General features: G+C 46.0%; 1 pseudogene; it reads left to right on the top strand.

Moving 5' to 3' along the window:
• Nucleotides 1-827: 827 nt before the first annotated feature.
• LOC143645499 (ribonucleoside-diphosphate reductase subunit M2 pseudogene) lies at nucleotides 828-6,839 on the top strand (annotated as a pseudogene).
• Nucleotides 6,840-8,328: the final 1,489 nt, after the last annotated feature.

Genomic DNA, 8,328 nt, shown 5'->3' with positions numbered 1-8,328 from the left:
TTCACTCAATAGATACTTAGCAAAGGTTAACGCCCAGGGTCACAAGCCCATTTCACCTCCCCTAGCTGGGCCACCTTACAGGAGAGCTCCTGTCCCCAAACCTGCCTTCTCCCCATTGGAATCCCTGCAGAGGTTGCAGTGGGGATGAATGAGATGAGGTGTGGCAGCGTCCAAGGGTCACTAAATGCCATTACTTTTGTTATGGCCCGAGTGGCTGCGGGTTCAGCATGTCTGGCCCTCGCTCGTGCTGAGCTCAGTGGAAAACGCAGGTCGCATTTTCCTTCCCAACGTCTTGGAGGCAATGGGGAAGCGAGCCAGCCTGGTGTCTCCTCGCGTTGGAGCCTGCGGCCCAGGCCAGCCACGCTTTATGTGAGGACAGCAGGGGCGGCACCCTCTATCACCTGTCCCTGCTAAGCTCTGTCAGTGTCATCTGAGCCGGCCCATAAGCCAAAAACAGGAACGTACATAGACTCACAGGACCAGCAGACTTGAACTTGCCTGTCAGCACAGATCAACACCTAGGGTATTCGCTTCCCGGTGCCTGCCCATGCAAAATATATATATATATATATCCAGGGTAGCCAGAAAGAAGAGAGCAAGAGAGAAAGGCCTCAAAAAAGAAAGTGACTGTGGAGGCAAGGAATAATAATGAAAGAATAATAATGATTAAAGTAATCGAGCTCATCGAAAAAGTGAACATTTCCACTGAAAGGCGTCAGCAAAAGTCTGGCCTCTGGAACCAACTGCCAGCTCCAAATCCCAGCTCTGCTACTCGGAAGCTCTTGTGACATGAGGCAAGTTAAGTTCTTTGGGTTTCTTCTCCCAAGATGGGTTATTACAGTAGCTACCTCGGAGAAGTGCCAGGAGAATTCTGTCACCCGTTCATCAAGCACAAGGTAAGTACAGAAGGAAGCACATGGCCCTGATCGATCCCAGTCATCACGTGGCCATGATGACATTTATGTAGCAGACAGCAGAGCTGCTGGACAAACATCACCAAGTCACTGACAATCTACCTTGCCTCTGGCTCCTATCACATGAGCTGATACCTCTCCTTATTCTGTACGCCAGTTTGAGTGAGTTTTCTGGTACTTGCAGTGAAAAGCATCACAACCAATACATATGGGAATTAGTATTGATAAAGATGACATTCTACATTAACGAGAAAGCTTTCCATAAATAGGATTGAAACAATGGGGAGGAAATGTTCCACCCTTCCTCACTTCTTATACCAAAAGAAACTCCACAGGGCTTGAAAGAGTTGAATGGAAAAAAAAAAAATGAAGCCATAAAGGTGCTTAAACAACCCGAGGAAAATGTCTTTTTAATCGTGAAAAGGAGCTGAAACTAAAAACTTGATAAATTTGACTACTTAAAAGCTACAAGTGGGGCGGGCCGCGGTGGCTCAGCGGGCAAAGTGCTTGCCTGCTATGCCGGAGGACCTCGGTTCGATTCCCGGCCCCAGCCCATGTAACAAAAACGGAGAAACAAAAATACAATAAAACAAGAAAATGTTTAAAAGATGTTTCCCTTTCTTCCTCCTTTCCTTCCTTCTATCCTTCCTTCCTTCTCTCTGTCAAAAAAAAAAAAAAAAAAAAAAAAAAAAAAGCTACAAGTGTCTACCTTTCCAAAAAAAATCCTAACAAAAGGACGTCTTAATGAAGATTGTGGTGGGGAATGCATGGCTATGTGATCATACCAGGAGCCATTGATTTTTTTTTACTTAGGTTGGATTGTATGATGTGTGAATAAAACTGAACAGAGAGAAACAGGTACTGGAGAAAGTGATGTACTTATTCACTGCTGGAAGAGAACTGAGAGGTGCAGCCCCTTGGAGGGCAGTGGTGACAGGAAGCTAGGAGTGGGGGTGCTATGTGGTCCTACAACCCCATTGCTCAATATAAGCCTGGAGGAACTGAGAGTGGAGACGCAAATGGACATTTGCACACACAGTGGTTGGAGGTGACCTAAGGGTGCAGCGACTGAGCTGTAGGGAACTCGGAAGGGGGAACTATGGTGTATGCATACAGTGGGCTAATGAAGTTGTGAGGCACGTAACTGAGTGAATGAACCTTAAGGGCTGTTTGTTGAATGAAATGGCAGAAACAAAATTACAAATATTAGTATGCCTCACTCATACAGACTGACTATAATATATAAACTCAGTACTGACATCGAGAGCATGGGTTATCAGGTTGGGGCCTTTTGAAAAGGGTCCTAGATTGTAAACTCTTACAGCAGACATATCTATTCTGGAGTTGTAACTGTTATTTCTAAATTCTAAGATACTGAACTATTTGTGTATAATCTGGTCATCCCTTCACACTTCGGGTATTTATTTAGATGACACCTGAGACTCAGACTTAGATCTCTGAAGCTAGGAAAGTCAGCTAGTATAGTCAGTACCCTATACAGCAAAGTTTGAAAAGTAGGAAAAGGGATCAGACTTCGAGCAGAGATATGAATGAAGCTGATCTGGACAGGACTACGGTAAATCAGAATACAGGGTAAAGGATGATACGGTCCATATTTTAAAACTTAAACTTCTGGCCAGTGCTGCCCACTCCCCGCGGAAGCCTGGGGAGAGAGATTTTATATCACATGTTCTGGCTTTCTTTGCAGCAAGTGATGGCATAGTAAATGAAAGCTTGGTGGAGCGATTTAGTCAAGAAGTTCAGATGACAGAAGAACACTGCTTCTATGGCTTACAAATTACCATGGAAAACGTAAATTTTGAAATGCACAGTCTCCGTATTGACACTTAAGATTCCAAAGAAAGGGAATTTCTCTTCAGTGCAATTGAAACGATGCCTTGTGTAAAGAAGGCAGACTGGGCCTTATGTTGGATGGGGACAAAGAAGCTACCTATGGACAGACAACATGCCGTAGCTCTTGCAGCAGAAGGAATCTTCTTTTTTGGCTCTTTTGCATCGGTCTTCTCGCACAAGAAATGAGGGCTCATGCCTGGTCTCACATTTTCCAGCGAACTTATTAGCAGAGAAGAGAGTTTACGCTGTGACTTTGCCTACCTCGCGTTCAAACACCTCCTCACAAGCCTTCAGAAAAGAGAGTAAAAGAAATAATTATCAATGCTTTTAGGATAGCGCAGGAGTTTCCTGCAGAGGTCTTGCTTGTGAAGCTGATTGGAATGAATTGCATTTAATGAAGCAGTACATTGAATCTGTGGCAGACAGACTTATGCTGGAACTGGGTTTCAGCAGGGTTTTCAGAGTAAGAGAATCCGTTTCCATTTGACCTTTATTTTTTTTGTATGCTGTATGGCAGAGTCACCTTTCACTATTTTTCCATGTGAGTATCCTGATCCCGTTATTATAGCACCGTTTGTGGAATTTGAGTTTGTTTGTTTTGCTTGTTTGATTTTTGGACTGGAAATGGAACCCAGGTCTCCCACACGGCAGGCGAGAATTCTACCACTGAACTCCCCTTGCACCCCCAAGGATCCAGTTCTCTTCATGGAGAATATTTCACTCGAAGGGAAGACCAGCTTCTTTGAGAGAGTAAGGCAACTCAGGATGGGAGCCATGTCAAGTTCAGCAGAAAATTCTTTTACCTTGGATGCTGAGTTCTAAATGAACTGAGGATGCATTCTTACTTTGCCGATTTTTTTTCTTTCTAAACAGAAAAAATCAGCTACCTGAAACGTATCAACCAGCTACAGCACAAAATAGCCCAATGGAAATATTTGATGGCATCTTTGAAATTGTGTCGCTACCTCAAAACTAGTCCTTTAAGACACAAGGCTGGTAGGATTTTTATGAAAGAGCTTGTCTGTGTTTGGTTTTTCCAAGCAGGTAGGCTGTAGGTGACTTTACTGTATATAACTGTTCCTGCAGGAATCTTGGCTTTCCAGAGGGGAAACCTCAGGCTAGTTGGAACCGGCAGGATTGAATATTCACTTGCTCCACAAGGCAGTTAGAAGATATCATCCTCACTGCTTCAGAGCAGATTTTAAAGTTTACTTATTGGTTAGTCTATAAGCCTGGCACTTCACATGCAAATAAACATTGTGCTGTCAAACTACAAGCCTAATATAGCTTAACTTTGTTAGTTTCCACACCAAAATGCAATGCAAAGTATTCAATCTACTGCCTCATGAGAGTCAATTCAGAATTTACTAGGTGACCAAAGTTTTAAACCTGTGTAGACTAAACATGTTATTTCTAAGCATTATTTTCTTTCATGAATTGAAGTACTTTTATTATTTTCTTTCATGAATTAAAGTACTTTTATATCAATTTTAAGGTCAGTTCTGTGCATACCGAGGTGTCGGCCAGTCGATGCCACATAGAAGACAAGTTGAGTTTATCCTGTAGCACAGCTGTGCATGTTGAGGTAGAGTGTCGGGATAAGAGAAAAGAAGGCTTTGGTTTTTTTAAAGGTAATCTTTAAGGTGAAAACTTCTTAAGTCCTTAGGAGTGAAGGCATTGCCTTGGCTGACTGTTGGTGAGTCTTAACACCTGTGAGAGGCTGTAACATTTGATTTTGCTAATTGGGTTTCCCCCACCTTCTAGTTGGTCGGAAACGATCCTCAAAGGTTTTAGATGGGATCTAAGATAATGTTGTGAATTTTTCAAATCATCTTCCTAAGAAATGACCTATACTAGATCTTGCTCTTCAGTGGTGAAGCCACGACTAAAGCTGGGTCTTCTAAAAGTTGGGTGTATTTTTTTATATGAGAAACTTTCTACCTGTGGCCTTTGGATTGTACCTATAGTTCATACTTGGAAATAAGCACTCAGTATTTTCTTACAGTCATGATTGCTTGATTAAACATTGCCCAGTGCAGTCACTTCTCACATCTACCTCAATCTGGTGCCAACCTGATTTTCTAAACTTCGACAGAAAACTAGCATTGCGTGAGCTATTAATATATGTTCCATTCAAATTTTTAATTTCAGAAGAAGTATAAACTTATACATATACTTAATAGGGTTTATGTTGTGAATCTGCCTTTATGTTCCAAGCAAAAAAGCCAAGATATTACATGGCAAATGATGCTCAATCTATGTTGATCCTTTGGCGGCATTTCTCAACTGATGGTGTTGGCTGTTTGACCGCTGGCCTGTTCTAGTTTTCTTCAACACTTACTGTATAAATTGTCTAGTCAATCTTTTTATTCCTGTAATATGGGACTTTTCTATATATTGTTTTGCTACTGAAGTTAATATGAGATTATGTCCCTCACACCTGAGCAGCATTAAAATAAATAAGCCCTTTCCCTTATTCATTGTATGGTCAATTTATTCGAACTCCATAATTACGCTGAATCTAATAGGGTGTGATATCTTGTAGGTTTGTCCAGATTAGTGTGATGCCCTGATACATCTGAGAGTAATTTGAGCAGAGAACAAGAAAAGTATTTGCAAAGTCCCCTTGGGGGATCTGGGAAGAAAGGATGAAATATTAAACTTCCCCATCTGGGAAGCAAGCAGTGGGGACAGCCAATTCAATAGGCTGAGCCCTTGATCTTGGGGTTTGCCCCTATGAAATAAATTCCTGCAAAGGAGAAGGTAATTTACTGATAATTAGGCCTAAAAGTCACCCTCAGGGAACCCCTCCTGTTGCTCAGATGTGGCCTTTCTCTCTAAGCCAATTCAGCAGGTGAACTCACTGCCCTCCCCTCTACGTGGGACATGACTCCCAAGGGTGTAAATCTCCCTGGCAGCATGGGACAGAAATCCCGGGATAAGCCGGGACCTGACATCATGGGATTGAGGAAGCCTTCTTGACCAAAAGGAGGAAGGGAGAAGTGAGACAAAATAAAGTGTCAGTGGCTGAGAGATTTCAATAGAATCAAGAGATTATCCTGGAGGTTATTCTTATGCATTCTATAGGTATCCGTTTTTAGTTTATGGTGTATTGAAGTGGCTGAAGGGAAGTCCACTCTATTTCACTGTGTTCGGTAACCTTGATTACTGATGATGATTGTATAACTACATAGCTTTTACATCATGACTGTGATTGTGAAAACCTTGTGTCTGATGTTCCCTTTATCCAGGATATGGACAGATGAGATAAAGGACAATAATAATAAATAATGGGGGGTGGGCATATGATGTAAAAAAAATTGGGATAGATTGAAATACTACTGGTCAGTGAGGTAAGGTATGAGATGTATGTGGTTTTTTTTCTTTCTTTTTACTTCTTTTCTGGATGCAAATGTTCTAAAAATGATCATGGTGATGAATACACAACTATGTGATGATATTGTGAGCCACTGATTGTATACTTTGGATGGGCTGTATGTGCATGAAGTTATCTCAATGAAAATATTTTTAAAAAAGAAAAGTCCTGTATACATGTTTACGAGACGGATGACTGCTTGTGAAATCTTTGTCTCCCCAATGATAGATGAGGGGCGTGGACTTTAGTTCACATGGCCTGCCCACAGTCACAGACGTCTGCCGAGCGCTTCATGGCAGGCACTCTGCCAGAACTAGGAGTGCCTCGGGGGCAGACCTGACAACGGGGGCTTCTGCTGGAGCCAGAGATACAGAACACAAGCAGCCGCCAGCACATGGGTGGCTTAAAGTGGAGGGAGGCACATGACACTGGAAAGGAGACGGCTGAGTCCGGGCTTGGACGGCGCCACTGAGGAAAGAGCAGTTCAGCCCAGATCTGGAGAACAAAATGCAGTTACCGGGCTGGGCCAAGCAGGGGAAATCGCTTTTTCCTAGTGCTGGGGGCGCGTGTGGTTGCGCCTGTGGCCGCAGGTGTGAGACCCGCACTCAGCCACGGCCCAGCCTTTGCTTAGAGACGTGGGTTTGAACGCGCTGCCTAGTGCCGAGGCTGGGGCCGGGGCAGTGCTGAGTGCGCCGTGTCCAGGACCCCTCTGCTCAACCCTCTCTGTTGGACAGATGCAGGGGATATTTGTCGGCCTAAGACGTGGCCTCCAGTGCCCTTCCCCTGTGCCGTCAGTTCCCGCACAGCGCCCGCCCTGCCCACTCATGGGACCGCCCAGCGGCTGCCTACCCCTCTGAAGCCAGGCGACCCCCACTGAGTGGAACCACCCGACCCACCCAGATGTGCCATCACTGCCAGGCACTGCCCTGGAGAGGAGGGAGGACCTCGAACCAGGAGGGGAGGGAAGGAAGGGAGGCAAAGCAGCAGAAACACGGGGTCCTAGAGTTGGGGACCTCTTGCCCTGCAGCTTTCTTTCCTTCTTTTTCTGTTGGAATATCCTTTATAGAGCTCTGTTGTGAGAGCAGAGCGGAGAGGCATCTCAATCAGGGAAGCTCCCCAGGAGAGGGCCACAAAGATACCCCCGAGGTATCTGAAAGCTGCCCTGTCCCCTCCCCACTTGGAGCATCTCACCCCTGCGGGGCTTACAGGAGCCCCCTGTGGTGCTGGGCAAATGGGGCTCAGAAACAGAAGGGGCCTCCCTGCCTTAGAGGCCCCACGGTGAGGGACGGAGGGACATAGAGAGGGGACAGAAGTGCGAACGAGAAACCTTATAAAGCTCCTCTCCGCGCCCACACCCTCTCCGCCCCACCCAGGCCGGGGAGCCCAGGAGACAAGGGGAGGATGCCCGCTCGGCAGTACGGCGGGTCCTGAGCCCAGGTCCCGGGCAGGAGGAAGACCAGGACAGGAGCTGTGGCTCGCACTTCACTGGAGCCCGGACAGGGCTGGGGCAGGACCAGGGCTGGGCAGTGGCTGGCACACCAGGCCAATGCTGGCAGTGCCAGGCAGTGTTGGGGGGTCCCGGGGCCTGCTCAGAGCAGACGCAACCCTAGAGGGGAGAAAGGTCTGCTTGGCGTCAGGGCAGGGACGGGTAACAACAGAGGGGGCCCTTGGTGAAGGAAAGTGGGGAACTGAGACTCTAAAGGGTCTGGAAGGGGGTGGGGTTAGGATGGGATATAAAAGGCCGTGGGGAGGAGACTGGGGAAATGAAGAGGAGAGAAGTGGGGGGGCTGGTGTTGGGGTGGGGGGAGGCCACCTGTTCTCCAGGATCCCCGGACAGCAGCTGGCTTCTGACTCCCATCGCCTGGCCTTCCAGGGCCCCACTTACTGCCCCACATGCCATCTTCCTATACCGGGGGCCTTAGCAGAGTGGCTGGACTTCATCTAGGCAGAGATCTCTTTGAGGCCCTCAAAGGGGCTGTGCTAGTTTGCTACCCACCGGAATGCAATATACCAGAAATGGCACAGCTTTTTTAAAGGGGGAATTTAATACATTACAAGTTTACAGTTCTAAGACCGAGAAAATGTCCCAATTAAAGCAAGTCTATAGAAATGTCCAATCTAAAGCATCCAGGGAAAAACACCTTGATTCAAGAAGACCGATGAAGTTCAGGGTTTCTCTCTCAA

This window comes from Tamandua tetradactyla, chromosome 9 (assembly GCF_023851605.1).
Source record: "Tamandua tetradactyla isolate mTamTet1 chromosome 9, mTamTet1.pri, whole genome shotgun sequence".
NCBI lineage: Eukaryota > Metazoa > Chordata > Mammalia > Pilosa > Myrmecophagidae > Tamandua > Tamandua tetradactyla.
The sequence above is the reverse complement of the archived record's forward strand: the minus strand, read 5'-3'. Positions and strand labels throughout refer to the sequence as shown.